The sequence below is a fragment of the Pteropus alecto genome, unplaced genomic scaffold, assembly GCF_000325575.1.
Source record: "Pteropus alecto unplaced genomic scaffold, ASM32557v1 scaffold3, whole genome shotgun sequence".
NCBI classification, from domain to species: Eukaryota; Metazoa; Chordata; class Mammalia; order Chiroptera; family Pteropodidae; genus Pteropus; species Pteropus alecto.
The window spans coordinates 9,514,254-9,519,670 of record NW_006442484.1 but is presented as its reverse complement, the minus strand read 5'-3'; positions in this window follow the sequence as shown (position 1 = coordinate 9,519,670).

The following is a 5,417-nucleotide window of genomic DNA, read 5'->3' as shown; positions in this document are numbered from 1 at the left end:
CTACAAAATTCCTGGTAAGTTCTCATCAAAAGTGTCAAGGTCATCAAAAACAAAGCCTGAGTAGCAGTCGTGACCTAAGCAGGCATGATGACTAAATGTAATATGATATCCTGGATAGAATCTTGGAATAAAAAATAAGATATTAGGTAAAAACTAATAAATCTGCATAAAATATAAAGTTAATAATAACATATCAATATTGCTTTATTCTATATAAAAATGCTAAGCCAATGTAAAAAGTTACTAATAGTGGCAACTGGGTTCTGGCTATATGGAAAGAGTAGATCTTAAAATTTCTCATCACAAGAACAAAATGTAACTATTTTGAAGTAATGAATGTTAATTAAACTTCTTGTGGTATTCATTTCACAGTACATGCATATATTAAATCATTATGTTATATACCTTAAACTAATACAAAGTTATATATCAATTATATCTTAATAAAACTGGAGGAAACAATCAAGATCATTTTTTTCCCATCTTGGTATCTAGGCCATTCCCAGATCCTGCAACATGGGGAAAAGAATCCTGTGTTATATAACTATTTTTCACATGAACTATCAATTATTCTCTTTTGATTTTAGACTCACTCTCAACCCTGCTTTTCTATACCAAGTGTTTCTAATTTCTGAGAATTCATGAGAGATAACTTGCGTTTTGTGGTTTCTCCTCTTATATATCAGTTTTTTAGTATGTGCGAAGTCAGTTACTACTCATTTATTTGCCTTTTAGTTTCAAATTGTCATTGTTATATTCTTTTCTTGTCATTTTTTACACACATCATTTTTTCTTACCTAATTATGGCATTTTCTATTTCTTTACTATTATTCAAAGAAGAAAAAGATAGATAAATTCACATATTCAATACAAATGATATAACTGTTAGTTCTTAGGTTTGTTTTTAAATTTTCAATGTGCATTGGTATTACGTTAACATTAAACTGTGTTTTACTTGGCATAGGTTTAGCTTCTCTTGGCAAATAATTTAATTAATATTTTTATAAAATTATTCAGGAAATATTTTTATTCATTGAACAAATATTTATCTGAAAATTTTCTGTAGATCATGCATCATAGTGTAAATGCCTCTCAGGCTACATTAAAATATTTATATTTTAAGTAAAGCAAGAAACTATAAATGGTTTCAAGTATGTCTAATTTCAATATGATAATGATTTCTATTGAAATGTATGTCATTTCAGCTGCTGGCTATAAAATGAACTATAAGAACATAATATTCACAACAGAGAGACCAGATAAAAAAGTAATTTCTGTAGTGGAAATAAGTGAAGATTGTGGATTGGACAAGAATGTTGTTAAAAAGTATGACAGGAATGATGGACTTACTTGAGAAATAATTTGAAGGTAAAATTATGGGAATTATTGATTGAAACTAAGGAGTAAGCAAAATGAAGAAAACAACTATAATCACTAGTTTTCTGGCTTAACTATAAAGAAAATCTTTACTGAGATAAGACAACTTGGAGGAGAATTGCAAGGGCCACATTTTACATGTGTGAAATTAATACTATCTCTAAGCCATGCTTACATCTGTATAATAATCTTATAAGTATAGTTTACTCCAAGTGAATTTATTAATTGTCACTGAGCTAGATGTGTCTGAAAGATGAATAAAACACATCGCTTACCTTCAAAAAGATCAACAAATTCTACTGCAATTACTCAAGTAGGCCCTGAAATCTATTGCAGAGGTCCCCAACCCCTGGGCCTTGGACCAGTCCCGGTCAGTGGCTGTTATGGAAACCAGGATGCACAGAAGGAGGTGAGAGCCAGCAAATAAGTAAAACTTCATCTGTATTTGCAGTTGCTCCCCAGCCGTCACCACCTCAGCTTCAACCCAGATCATTAAGTATTAGATTCTCATGGGAATACCGGTCCCTGGTGCCAAAAAGGTTACACAGTGTGGATCTAGTATGATGAAATTTAAAAGAACAATGTAGGAAGGCAAAATAAAGCATTTTGCACCAGCAACTAACAGTTATTTAACTCCCACAGCGTTTACCAGTTAATTCTATATATTTTTCCCATGTAGGAGAAATGCTAGGTTGTTAAAGTGAATCAAACTTCCAAAATAATCCTCCAACACACACAGACACAACACACACACGTATACAAGTATTTGCCCCCTAAGTTTCCTTGGCGACATTGTGAGAGAAACAATTGAGGCTTCATGTAAAGCAATGAATGCTCTTTTATGACAACCATGAGCAGTATTTATTGCCTAGAATGGATTTTCAGTAGAAAGTCTGATTGTGATTGCAGCAATAAGCAGATATTGAGCACAGCAATTTTTCATGAAAGTATTTTGCCAATTTTTGACATGCTGTTCTCCAAAAAAGGTTTATCACTTTTATTTTTAGTTGCAATTGAACATTCTCAGAATGGCACCAAAAACTGAGCTGCAATTCTTCATTGAGCAGCTAATAATTCCCCTGGTGGCGCTTGGCAGAGGCTACCATCACTACTTGCTGCTTACAAAGTCAGTATAAGAGACAATAAGCAAAAATATTTATAAACCAAAAAGAAAGACAAAGTCCAAAGGTGCAAACTGAGGAGTGCTTTCCTACTTGGAAATATTTATTTTCTATGGCATGCCTCAACTATGAAAATACACCAGATGACTGCCCTTATTGTTAAGAATACATATTTAAAAAATCATATTAGTCCCTAAGGTTTTATTCCTGTTTTCATGCTCGTATTTTATTTTCACTCTTGGCAAAAATGACAAAGTTAAAAGAAAAATTGTGTGTGTGTCTTTAGTAATAATATATAAGAGCTGAAGAGTATTACCACTTATCAGCTCCAATAATATGAAGCAGAGGAAGATACTTTTTATTGAGCAATATGTTTTTATTTCAGGTGGTGAAATCAACTCAAATCAGTGTTATTTGTACTGAACCATCTTCCATTACTCAAGCCAATACTTGAAAGAAGGTTATGACACTGTAATGAGGTAATTAGATATGATGATTCCTATTAACATAATCATCACTCCTGAAGAAATAGGTTTCTTTTGTTTGTTTATATTGTTAGAATTCCTCTGGTGGAATTTTTGGAGGGTAGAGGGCTCTCCAGATAAGCAACTAGATCTGGAGATAGAGCTGCTCTGGATTTGGTTCCCTGGGTTGTCAGCCTGTATTTCCTCATCTATTATTAAGTAAAAGCTTTCTAGATGGTAATCTTCCTCCACTAATATTATAAAGGATCTATGTAGTCATGATAATATCTCTGTTAGTCTTGTCAGCCTGTATTTCCTCATCTATTAAGTAATAGCTTTCTAGATGGTAATCTTCATCCCCAATTAATATAAAGGATCTATGTAGTCTTGAATATATCTCTGTTAGTCTATTGAGGTTAGGAAATGAGAAGAATGTAATTGCAGAGATATTTCAATAAACCTCATTTCTTTGATGTTTGTGGGTATATTGAAGCTCATAAGCTGGTAAGAATCACAATAAGGTGATTGGACAACTCAAGACAAAGTTAATAATTGCATCATGCAACCATTAAGAGCTCTTAAGATTTTTGGAATAATCTAGTAGTTGAATTTTTAATTTTTCAAACTAGGAGGTGGGTGTTTTAAGCAGTATTAGATTTATTACTGGCAAATAACAAACCTCTTAAAATATGTTAATGAGAAGAAAGGAAATTTAGTAATTTTTGTAGTCTTTGAGTTCGTTGTCTTATTTGGAGGAAATACGTGTTGGTTGTCAGCAGGGTGATTTTTTTCTTTTCTGTTGTACATAGACGTCATGGAAGTTTTATTATACTCCATTTAAAAAAAAAAACAGAAAATACAAGTGATATTTGTCATTGGAATAATAATTTCCATCCAGGTTGGCTAGCATATTTGTAAAAAATATCAGCATCAATCACTGGGCTTATAATGAACTGATTATAAATAAAATACTATTTTGCTGTGGCTTTGAATTTTCTTGATTATGTAATGATTGTTAATTCAGTAGAAAGCCCTCTGAACTAGATATACTAAAATATATAAAAATTATTTCCACACTCACAGGAAAAAATATTTATTGAAATTCCTCATGTTTGAGCCATAGAAACTTTCAGTCCTGGACAAACATAGTGCCAATAATTCTATTAAAATATTTTCTCTGTTCATTAAATTTCAGACTTTTGATTACATATAAACACCTTTCACTTAATTCAGAGGAAAAATACAATTTACCAAGTATTCTTCTTTATCGGGTACTCTTCAATTTAGCTCCCAGTAATGTGGAGGAAAACAGACAAATCAATATGCAACTATTTGTTAACATAATTACAAAATGAATAAAGAAGAAGAGAAATGAGAAAACATATAATTCAGAACAAGAGATCAGAAAGGCTCCAGTGATAAAGAGGCACACTTGAGGTAAGTGTTAAAGGTAAAAGATGAGAACAAATTAGGGAAGAGGCAGTGGAAGGAGTATATTCTCATCAGAAAGGACATCATGTGAGAAGACAAAAAACAAACAAACAAACAAATAAAACAGGAAAAGATCAGATGTTCCATTAGAAAACTTTCATTCAAGTAAGTGCTTGGCAGAGAACATGGCAGAAAGTGAGCATGTATTTAAGTAGTCATGAATTAATCACACACATTTGACAATCAATTAAATCAATCCTAGAAATCAATGTGTTGAGAAATCTTTTGCATCTAGATCAGCCTCACGATTCAGGTCTGTGCAATGACTTGCAACTTAGAAAGATAGCATCCACTCTGAGTGAAGTGAGGGCTTGGAGTTATTAGCATGCTGGTGCCATAGCATTTAAACTTTTCCAATCACAAAGTATAAATATATTTTGACACAGGTACATTCAGCAGAGATGATCAAATCTGCACTGACATTTTAGGGAACAACCAAATGTATATTAAAAACTAAAATGTTTAGGTCCCCGATGCTGAAACTTTTAAAAAACTTTTCTCCATCACAAAAATAGAATAAAAGTTATATTTCTCATAATAAATCAACCAATAACAATGCATCCAGGACCGTGCTAGTTGCTATGAAGGATTCAAGAAAGAAACTGTATCCTCTCTTACTTTTACTTTGGAATTTACAGCTACAAAGGTATAGACCAACACAAGATAAAGTCAAATATAAAAGTGTATGATACAGAGAGTAAGATCTGTCAATCTAAAGAAGATTATAAGTCATTGTAAATTCAAAATAAAAATGTTTGTGGAAGAGATTGTGTCTTAGTCCCGTATGGCTGCTATAACAGAAATACCATAGACCAACTAGCTCATAAACAACAAACATTTCTTTCTCACAGTTCTGGAGAAGGAAAAGTCCAAGAAAGGCAGATTCAGCATCTGGTGAGGACCTGCTTCTTAGATTGTGATCTTTTTGCCGTAACCTTCACACGGTGGAAGGTGCAAAGCAGCT